Source organism: Callospermophilus lateralis, chromosome 8 (assembly GCF_048772815.1).
Source record: "Callospermophilus lateralis isolate mCalLat2 chromosome 8, mCalLat2.hap1, whole genome shotgun sequence".
NCBI lineage: Eukaryota > Metazoa > Chordata > Mammalia > Rodentia > Sciuridae > Callospermophilus > Callospermophilus lateralis.
The window spans coordinates 51,294,015-51,306,041 of NC_135312.1; positions in this window are offsets into that span (position 1 = coordinate 51,294,015).

Consider the following 12,027-nt stretch of genomic DNA (forward strand, 5'->3'; position numbering starts at 1 on the left):
GCTCATTGGGCTGTTTCCCTGCCCATTTCAGGCCACGGAGCTGCTCATTGGGGGACTTTTTTGGCTCTGCCCTCGTGACCCAGCCAATCGGCCTCAAGAGCAGGAGGATTGTGGGAGGTGGAGAGGCTGGGGGTAGAGAGAGTGGCTTGTGGGAAGCCTGTGGTGGCAGTTGGGCTCTGAGGGTTTTTCCTGAGGAGCGGTTTTGTTTGGCATGTGTGGTTCTAAAAATAAAGTTAGTTTCTTTTGACAAGTGGCTCCTGAATTGTGCCCAGCCAGACTGAGGCAGTGGGACAATTGAAATATCAAAAACCAATCAAGAGGAGCTTATAAACTTCTCGTTACAAGTCTTTCAAAAGAAGATCTTGGTAAGACTTAAAGGGTCCTCTTGCCCCTCCCAGGCGCTGTGTGCAGAGTCATGAATCATTCTCTCACTTTCCCTTTTAATAAAATCCCTGCTCTCTTGCTTAACTTGACAGCATTTGTGGTGCTTATTTGACTCCATGGAACATGAATTGGATCCTGACTCCTGCCTATAACCATGGAGGATGGGTTAGCTCAGTGGTAGAGTGCCTTGATTCAATCCTAGTACTCCCGCCCCCCCCAAAAAAGTTTATATAATCTTCAATTTAAGCTTTGTATTTGAAAATACTGTTTCGTTATTCTTGTTGAACTTGAAAAATGCATAACATATCCTACTAGATTTTTCATTACAAAAATTTTCTTTGACTTGGATTTTTCCTGCTTGAGTTCTTTGGATCCTCAAAGTAAATTTCTTATGTTGTGTGGAACCTAGTAAAACAAAACTATCTCAACAACATCTCTCAAATTTGGTGAAATTTGTTTATCTCTCTTCATTTTTAAGGATTCATGTTATTACCTTGGACCTACTTAGATAACTCAGGAGTATCTTAATTACATATAAATATCTAGAAACCTTAATTATATCTGCAAAGTCCGTTTACAGTGTAGAATGACATATGCATAGCATGACAGTGATGAATAGCAGAAGTTGAGGGGTGGAATTCTGCTTACCACAGAATTGGTTAAAAAAATTGGTAAAAAAAATTGGTATGAAACTTTTTTAGGAAAATGCATTTTTAATGGAAAATAAAACACAAAAGTGTTGTAGATATGTGCACTTTTAGATAGGGTGATTAAGAAAGTCCTCTCTGAAAGAAGAAATATTTGACTAAGGACTTGAAGGAGGTGAGAGAAAAGCTGTTGATACCTAAAGGTAAATTATTCTAGATAGAGGAAACAGAAATCTCATATTCCTACCTGTGTCAATGTGTTCAAAGAATATGAAGGAGGCAATGCTAGAGCACAGTATGCATGAGATGGAAGGACATGAGGTTAGAGAAGAAAAACAGGAGTCAGTTGTGAATTTTGTGATGAAGAATGAAAAGCCCATCCCATTTATTGATTCTTGGTTTTAATTCTTGCTCTATAGGAGTCTTATTAAGGAAGTTGGGGCCTAATCCCACATAATGGAAATTAGGGCCTACTTTTTCTTCTGTTAGACAGAGAGTCTCTGGTTTAATTCCTAGGTCCTTGATCCACTTTGAGTTGCGTTTTGTGCATGGTGAGAAGTAGGAGTTTAGTTTCATTTTGTTGCATATGGATTTCCAGTTTTCCAAGCACCATTTGTTGAAGAGGCTATCTTTTCTCCAATGCATGTTTTTGGCACCTTTGTCTAATATAAAGTAATTGTAATTTTGTGGGTTAGTCTCCGTGTCCTCTTTTCTAAAACAGCATACTACAGGGACCCAGCCACATCAATGTTTATAGCAGCACAATTCACAATAGCTACACTGTGGAACCAACCTAGATGTCCTTAAGTAGATGAATGGATTAAAAGAATGTGGTATATATATACAATGGAATTTTACTCAGCAATAAAAGAGAATAAAATCATGGCATTTGCAGGTAAATGGATGCAGTTGGAGAAGATAATGCTTAGTGAAGTTAGCCAATCCCAAAAAAACAAATGGTGAATGTTTTCTCTCATATAAGATAACTGATTCATAGTGGGGTAGGGAGAGGGAGCATGGGAGGAATAGAGGAACTCTATATAGGGCAGAGGGGTGAGAGGGTTAGGGAGGGGGCAGGGGGTTACAAGTGAAATGTGATGGACATCATTTCCAAAGTACATGTATGAAGACATGAATTGATGTGAACATACTTTACATACAAAGATATGAAAAATTGTGTTCTGTATGTGTAATAAGAATTGTGATACATTCTGCTATAATGTATTTAAAAAATAAAAGCAATTAAAAAAAAAGAGTGAAAAGTCATTGGAATTCCTGAGAAATAGAATTCCATATCATGTCTTACTTTTTTTTTTTTTGTACCAGAGATTGAATTCAGGGCACTTGGGCACTGAGCCACATCCCCAGCCCTATTTTGTATTTTATTTAGAGACAGGGTCTCACTGAGTTCATAGTGCTTCACTTTTCTGAGGCTGGCTTTGAACTCATGATTCTCCTGCCTCAGCCTCCCAAGCCACAAGGATTATAGGCATGCACTGGCATTACTGGCATTACTTTTTAACAAGGTGGCTCTAGTTGTTCTGAAGGAGGCAAGGACATAAACAGGCAGAAGAATTAGAAGAGTAATAGTATCTTTCTCTTACATTCTGCATCCAACTCTTGAGCAAATCTTCTCAGCACTATCTACAGAAAATGTCTACCAACTTACTGCCACTGCCCTGGTCCAAGACTTTGTTTCTCACTTGGATTACTAAAATGATCTCCAACTGGTGTCCCTGATTTTCCATGTATTTCTTTGCCATAGTTTATTTATTTTCTGCTTCTTCTGTCTATAATACTACTCTGTGAGCCAAATAGAAAATCTAGGGGAATAATGTTCCTTGCAGAGGAATAGTAAAGAAGGAATGAAGTTATAAATTTTCAACATAAACTTAAAATACTTTCATATTGGCTTTAACCAACTTTTCCATATTTCGAGGATTTTTTTGTTAAATTTACATTTATATTACCATACATAATATTGACCATAAGTTCCATTTATTGTGCTCATCACTACATGTTATAGGTGTATTTGTCTGTAGTTTCAGTGAAGGAAATTTAAACTTATAGAATTTATGTTAGTCAGGGTTCTACAGATACAGCTAATAGGGTGTGGGTATATGTAGAATGAGATTTATTTATTTTAAGGAGCTGACTCATGTAATCATGGATACTTGCAAGTCTAAAATCTGCAGAGTGGGCCACTAGACTGGAGATAGGGGAAGAGCCCATGTTTAAGTTCAAGTCTGAAGGCCATCTGCTGGCAGAATGTCTTCTGACTAGGGAGGTCTGTTTTTGGTTATGTTCAGGCCTTCTGCTGACTGCAAAAGTCCAATTATTATTTTTTTTTTATATATTTTTTTATTGTTGGTTGTTCAAAACATTACATAGTTCTTGATATATCATATTTCACACTTTGATTCAAGTGGGTTATGAACTCCCATTTTTACTCCGTTTACAAATTGCAGAATCACATCAGTTACACTTCCATTGATTTATATATTGCCATACTAGGGTCTGTTGTATTCTGCTGCCTTTCCTATCCGTTACTACCCCCCTCCCCTCCCCTCCCCTCCCCTCTTCTCTCTCTACCCACTCTACTGCAGTTCATATCTCCCCCTTGTATTATTTTTCCCTTTCCCCTCGTTACCTCTTGTATGTAATTTTGTATAACCCTGAGGGTCTCCTTCCATTTCCATGCAATTTCCCTTCTCCCTCCCTTTCCCTCCCACCTCTCGTCCCTGTTTAATGTTAATCTTCTTCTCATGCTCTTCGTCCCTACTCTGTTCTTAGTTACTCTCCTTATATCAAAGAAGACATTTGGCATTTGTTTTTTAGGGATTGGCTGGCTTCACTCAGCATAATCTGCTCTAATGCCATCCATTTCCCTCCAAATTCTATGATTTTGTCATTTCTTAATGCAGAGTAATATTCCATTGTGTATAAATGCCACATTTTTTTTATCCATTCGTCTATTGAAGGGCATCTAGGTTGGTTCCACAGTCTTGCTATTGTGAATTGTGCTGCTATGAACATCGATGTAGCAGTGTCCCTGTAGCATGCTCTATTTAGGTCTTTAGGGAATAGACCGAGAAGGGGAATAGCTGGGTCAAATGGTGGTTCCATTCCCAACTTTCCAAGAAATCTCCATACTGCTTTCCAGATTGGCTGCACCAATTTGCAGTCCCACCAACAATGAACAAGTGTACCCTTTTCCCCACATCCTCGCCAGCACTTGTTGTTGTTTGACTTCCTAATGGCTGCCAATCTTACTGGAGTGAGATGGTATCTTAGGGTGGTTTTGATTTGCATTTCTCTGACTGCTAGGGATGGTGAGCATTTTTTCATGTACTTGTTGATTGATTGTATGTCCTCCTCTGAGAAGTGTCTGTTCATGTCTTTGGCCCATTTGTTGATTGGGTTATTTGTTATCTTGTTGTCTAATTTTTTGAGTTCTTTATATACTCTGGATATTAGGGCTCTATCTGAAGTGTGAGGAGTAAAGATTTGTTCCCAGGATGTAGGCTCCCTATTTACCTCTCTTGTTGTTTCTTTTGCTGAGAAAAAACTTTTTAGTTTGAGTAAGTCCCATTTGTTGATTCTAGTTATTAACTGTTGTGCTATGGGTGTCCTATTGAGGAATTTGGAGCCCGACCCCACAGTATGTAGATCGTAGCCGACTTTTTCTTCTATCAGACGCCGTGTCTCTGATTTGATATCAAGCTCCTTGATCCATTTTGAGTTAACTTTAGTGCATGGCGAGAGAAAGGGATTCAGTTTCATTTTGTTGCATATGGATTTCCAGTTTTCCCAGCACCATTTGTTGAAGATGCTATCCTTCCTCCATTGCATGCTTTTAGCCCCTTTATCAAATATAAGATAGTTGTAGTTTTGTGGGTTGGTTTCTGTGTCCTCTATTCTGTACCATTGGTCCACCCGCCTGTTTTGGTACCAGTACCATGCTGTTTTTGTTACTATTGCTCTGTAGTATAGTTTGAAGTCTGGTATCGCTATACCGCCTGATTCACCCTTCCTGCTTAGCATTGTTTTTGCTATTCTGGGTCTTTTATTTTTCCATATGAATTTCATGATTACTTTCTCTATTTCTATAAGAAATGCCATTGGGATTTTGATTGGTATTGCATTAAACCTATAGAGAACTTTTGGTAATATTGTCATTTTGATGATGTTAGTTCTGCCTATCCATGAACAGGGTATATTTTTCCATCTTCTAAGATCCTCTTCTATTTCTCTCTTTAGGGTTCTGTAGTTTTCATTGTATAAGTCTTTCACCTCTTTTGTTAGGTTGATTCCTAAGTATTTTATTTTTTGGGGGGATATTGTGAATGGAGTGGTTGTCCTCATTTCCATTTCAGAGGATTTGTTGCTGATATACAGGAATGCCTTTGATTTATGTGTGTTGATTTTATATCCTGCCACTTTACTGAATTCATTTATTAGCTCTAATAGTTTCTTTGTAGACCCTTTTGGGTCTGCTAGGTATAGAATCATGTCATCTGCAAATAGTGATAATTTAAGTTCTTCTTTTCCTATTTTTATGCCTTTAATTTCTTTCGTCTGTCTAATTGCTCTGGCCAGTGATTCGATAACTATGTTGAACAGAAGTGGTGAGAGAGGGCATCCCTGTCTTGTTCCAGATTTTAGAGGGAATGCCTTCAATTTTTCTCCATTCAGAATGATGCTAGCCTGAGGTTTAGCATAGATTGCTTTTACAATGTTGAGGTAAGTTCCTGTTATCCCTAGTTTTTCTAGCGTTTTGAACATAAAGGGATGCTGTACTTTGTCGAATGCTTTTTCTGCATCTATCGAGATTATCATATGGTTCTTATTTTTAAGTCTATTGATGTGGTGAATAACATTAATTGATTTCCGTATATTGAACCAGCCTTGCATCCCAGGGATGAATCCTACTTGATCATGGTGCACAATTTTTTTGATATGTTTTTGAATCCGATTTGCCAAAATTTTATTGAGGATTTTTGCATCTAGGTTCATTAGAGATATTGGTCTGTAGTTTTCTTTCTTTGAAGTGTCTTTGTCTGGTTTAGGAATCAGGGTGATGTTGGCCTCGTAGAAAGAATTTGGAAGTTCTCCCTCTTTTTCTATTTCCTGAAATAGCTTGAAAAGTATTGGTGTTAGTTCCTCTTTAAAGGTTTTGTAAAACTCTGCTGTATACCCATCCGGTCCTGGGCTTTTCTTAGTTGGTAGTCTTTTGATGGTTTCTTCTATTTCCTCAATTGATATTGGTCTGTTTAGGTTGTCTATATCCTCCTGCCTTAATCTGGGCAGATCATATGACTTAAGAAATTTATCGATGCCTTCACTATCTTCTATTTTATTGGAGTATAAGGATTCAAAATAGTTTCTGATTATCTTCTGTATTTCTGAAGTGTCTGTTGTGATATTGCCTTTTTCATCCCGTATGCTAGTAATTTGATTTCTCTCTCTTCTTCTCTTCGTTAGCATGGCTAAGGGTCTGTCGATTTTATTTATTTTTTCAAAGAACCAACTTTTAGTTTTGTCAATCTTTTGAATTGTTTCTTTTGTTTCGATTTCATTAATTTCAGCTCTGATTTTAATAATTTCTTGCCTTCTACTTCTTTTGCTGTTGTTTTGCTCTTCTTTTTCTAGGATTTTGAGATGGAGTATGAGATCATTTATTTGTTGGTTTTTTCTTTTTTTAAGGAATGAACTCCAAGCAATGAATTTTCCTCTTAGAACTGCTTTCAATGTGTCCCATAGATTCCGATATGTTGTGTCTGTGCTTTCATTTATCTCTAAGAATTTTTTAATTTCCTCCTTGATGTCTTCTATAACCCATTGATCATTTAGTAACCAATTGTTCATTCTCCAAGTGATGCATGTTTTTTCCTTCCTTCTTTTATCGTTGATTTTCAGTTTCATTCCATTATGATCAGATAAGATGCATGGTATTATCTCCACTCCTTTATATTGTCTAAGAGTTGCCCTGTGACATAATATATGATCTATTTTTGAGAAGGATCCATGTGCTGCTGAGAAAAAAGTGTAACTGCTTGATGTTGGGTGGTATATTCTATATATATCAATTAAGTCTAGGTTATTAATTGTGTTATTGAGTTCTATAGTTTCCTTATTCAACTTTTGTTTGGAAGATCTGTCTAGTGGTGAGAGAGGTGTGTTGAAGTCTCCCATGATTATTGTATGTTGGTCTATTAGACTCTTAAACTTAAGAAGAGTTTGTTTGATGAACATAGCTGCACCATTGTTTGGGGCATATATATTTATGATAGTTATGTCTTGTTGGTGTATGGTTCCCTTGAGCAGTATGTAGTGTCCCTCTTTATCCCTTTTGATTAACTTTGGCTTGAAATCTATTTTATTTGATATGAGTATGGACACTCCTGCTTGTTTCCGAAGTCCATATGAGTGATATGATTTTTCCCAACCTTTCACCTTCAGTCTATGTATGTCTTTTCCTATCAAATGCGTCTCCTGTAGGCAACATATTGTTGGGTCTTGTTTTGTGATCCATTCTACTAGTCTGTGTCTCTTGATTGGTGAGTTTAAGCCATTAACATTTAGGGTTATTATTGAGATATGGGTTGTTCTTCCAGCCATAATTGTTTATTTATGTTACTAAACATGGTTTGTTTTCCTTTTTTGATTATTTTCCCCCCCTTTACTGTCCTACCTCCCACTGTTGGTATTCATTGTTATTTTCCATTTCCTCTTCCTGTAATGTTTTGCCGAGGATGTTTTGAAGACATGGTTTTCTAGCTGCAAATTCTTTTAACTTTTGTTTATCGTGGAAGGTTTTAATTTCATCTTCCATCCTGAAGCTTAATTTCGCTGGATACATGATTCTTGGTTGGAACCCATTTTCTTTCAGTTTTTGAAATATGTGATTCCAGGATCTTCTAGCTTTCAGAGTCTGTGTTGAAAGATCAGCTGTTATCCTGATTGGTTTACCCCTAAATGTAATCTGCTTCCTTTCTCTTGTAGCTTTTAAAATTCTCTCCTTATTCTGTATGTTGGGCATCTTCATTATAATGTGTCTAGGTGTGGATCTCTTATGATTTTGCACATTCGGCGTCCTGTATGCTTCTAGGATTTGGGATTCTGTCTCATTCTTCAAGTGTGGGAAGTTTTCTCGTATTATTTCATTGAATAGGTGGTTCATTCCTTTGGTTTGGACCTCTATACCTTCCTGTATCCCAATGACTCTTAAGTTTGGTCTCTTTATATTATCCCATATTTCTTGGATGTTCTGCTCATGGTTTCTTAACAGTTTTGCTGAGCTATCTATGTTCTTTTCAAGTTGAAATACTTTGTCTTCATTGTCTGATGTTCTATCTTCTAAGTGTTCTACTCTGCTGGTAGTATTCTCAATTGAGTTTTTAAGTTGGTTTATTGCTTCCTGCATTTCTAGGATTTCTGTTTGTTTGTTTTTTATTACCTCTATCTCCCTGTATAGTTGATCTTTTGCTTCTTGGATTTGTTTATGTAATACATTGTCGAAGTGGTCGAAATGATCTTTCATTGTCTGATTTTGCTGTCTAATGTCTTCCTTGAGACTCCAGATCATTTGCAGCATGTATATCCTGAATTCTTTATCTGACATTCCATCTGCTGCAGCTATAACCTCTTCTAAAGTTGAGTTGACCTGCATTGCTTGTGGTCCTTTCTTTCCTTGTCTTTTCATATTGCTCGTGTTTCTTTCTGCTTAGTGAAACTATTGTGTTTTTGAAATTTTTCCCCCTATATATTTATATTGCTCTTGTATAGTTGAAAAGTCTCCCTTGCAGGGGCGGGCGGCAGCTCTGCTCCTCCTCCAATTGGGGTGATCTGTCTACCACGCTGGTGGGCCGCTGGGACTGTTCTGCCGGTCGGTCGCAGGTCTGCCTACCTTGGAGGCGCGGGCAGCGGCTCTGCTCTGCCCTTCCTCCTATTGGTGTGACGTGTCTACCACGTCACCACGTCCGTGAACCCCTGGGCCTGTTCCACCAGTTAGTCGCGGATCTGACTACCTTGCAGGCGTGGGCGGCGGCTCTGCTCTGCCCCTTCTCCAATTGGGTTGTCGTGACTACCACCCCGGCAGGTCGCTGTGCCTGTTCTGGGCGCGGGCTGCGGCTCTGCTCTGCCCCTACTCCAAATGGAGTGATGTGACTGCCACGCTGGCAGGCCGCTGGGCCTGATCCAGGCTCGGGGAGCGGCTCTGCTCTGCCCCTCCCCCAAGTGGTGTGATGTGTCTACCACGCCGGCAGGCCGCTGGGGCTGTTCTGCCCGACTGTCACAGGCCTGCCTACCTTGCGGACGCGGGTGGAGGATCTGCTTTCCCCCTACTCCAGTTGGGGATTCTTGACAACCACGCCGGCGGATCGCTGGGCCTATTCCGGGCTCTGGCAGCGGCTCTGTTCGGCCCCTGCTCGAGCCGGAGCGATGCGACACCACGCCGGCGGGTCTCTGGACCTGCTCCGGGCGCAGGCGGCGGCTCTGTTCGGCCCCCGCTCTAGCCGGAACGACGCGACACCACGCCGGCGGGTCGCTGGGCCTGTTCCGGGCTCTGGCGGCGGCTCTGTTCGGCCCCCGCTCTAGCCGGAGCGACGCGACACCACGCCGGCGGGTCGCTGGACCTGTTCCGGGCGCAGGTGGCGGCTCTGATCGATCCCCGCTCCAGCCGGAGCGACGTGACACCACGCCGGCGGGTCGCTGGGCCTGCTCCGGGCCCCTGCGGCGGCTCTGTTCGGCCCCTGCTCTAGCCAGAGCGACGCGACACCACGCCGGCGGGTCGCTGTGCCTGTTCCGGGCTCTGGCGGCGGCTCTGTTCGGCCCCTGCTCTAGCCGGAGCGACGCGACACCACGCCGGCGGGTCGCTGTGCCTGTTCCGGGCTCTGGCGGCGGCTCTGTTCGGCCCCTGCTCTAGCCGGAGCGACGCGACACCACGCCGGCGGGTCGCTGTGCCTGTTCCGGGCTCTGGCGGCGGCTCTGTTCGGCCCCTGCTCTAGCCGGGGTGACGCGACACCACGCCGGCAGGTTGCTGGGCCTGTTCCGGGCTCTGGCGGCGGCTCTGCTCCGCCCCTCTGGCCTTCACAGTATTCAGCAGGACCCGGACCGAGAGACAGTTTCCGCGGGTTCTTTATCCCTGGGCCAGAGCAGTTCCGGGAGCCAGAATTCGGCCTCTCCGGACTTGGTGCATGCTCCGACAGGAGCAGGCTCCAAGAAGCAGTTTCCGCGGGTTCTATAGCCCTGGGCCAGAGCAGCTCCGGTAGCCGGAGCTCCGCCGCTCCGGGCTCGGTGCGTGTTCTGATAGGAGCAGGCTCCAAGAAGCAGTTTCCGCGTGTTATTTAGCACTAAGTCTGAGCAATTTGTCTGCGAGACTCAGACAATTGTCATCCTGAAATTACCTGTTCTATAGCTGAAAGAGCTGCAATCAGTCAAAAACAAGGATGGTGACGTCAGCTCTCCAAGATGGTGGCCGCTGGCTTCCTCCGTGGTCTGACCGGTGTGGAGAACCGAACTGGGCTGTTTCCTTCCCCGTCTCCAACCCAGAATTCAGCTCCGAGCTCAGCAAATGCCTAGCTGGCAGGAGCCCGCAGAATCAGCATCGCTGTATCTCTGCACCACCAGCCCGTCGTTTCCCAGTGCGCGCCGCAGACTCCAGCCGCAGGGCGATCTGCCGAACAATAAGCGCTCCGTACGGACAAATCGCTCGCTTTTGAGCCCCTGAAGCTGATCCTCGTGCGATGAAAATCCTTCCACTAGGTTTTGGAGCACCCCAATTTTGCTGGAAATTCCTAACCAGATAGCTTTTAGCCGTTCTAACTCATCATTTTCCCTCACAGTGACGCAGTACTCGGAGTTACTGCACTCCCTTCGCGGCCATCTTCCTCCTCCAAAAGTCCAATTATATTATGGAAGGCAGTCTATTGACTTCAAGTCCATAGATTTAAATGTTTCTATGGTTTAGGTGTGTTCCACAGAATTCACATGCTGCAAAGTTAATCCCCGGAGTTATATGTTGATGATATTTGGAGGTAAAGCCTTTGGGAGATAACTAAGATTAGATGAGGTCATGAGAGTAGGGCCCCCATAATGGCACAAATGACTATAAAAAGAGGAAAAGAGATCTGAGCTAGCACATATGCTCTATCTAGCCATGTGATGTCCTCAGTCATGTTATGATGCAGCAAGAAGACCTTTACCTGATGTTGGCACATGAGCATACTCATTACTTCCCAGCCTCCAGAACCATGAACCAAATAAATCTCTGTTCTCAATAAATTACCCAGCTTCAGGTTTTCTGTTTTATCAACCAAAACCATCCAATACAAATATTAATTTGATCCAAAATACCTTCCCATTAACATCCAAAATAATATTTGAGTCAATATCTAGGCACCATGACCCAGGCAAATTGATTCACAATACTATCATAGAGTTTAAAAACAGACTCAATAGCCACTCATCTAACATGTGATAAAGCTGGGATTGATTGATTGATTAATTGATTGTGGTGCTGGAGATTAAACTCAGGGCTTCATGCATGTTAGGCAAACACTCTACCACTAAGCCACATCCTCAGTCCTAGAGCTGAGATTTAAACCAATTCTGACTAACTTCATATTACTTACCTCTATGTTATACTACCCAGCATCCACAAAATATGTGATTTGGTAGTAAATATTTGATAAATATTTTAAAAGTTATTTGAACCTATATTCAATAATCCATTTGGTTCAATGAGTATTGATGATCAGGTTTATATAATGTTTTACTTATTTACCAAACTATAAAATTTATGTGACTGCAGGGAGATTTTGAAAAGTGCTTGAGGTCATTAGAACCATGAAATTGTATCATTAACACCTTTCTCATACAAAGATAACATTTCTCACTTTTTCTTGAAAAAAGTATGTACCCAAGTTGTTCTTTAATAGTATTATGCTTCATCCTCATTTTTTTTTTTAGGTTTTGAGGGCTTTTGAACAAAAAC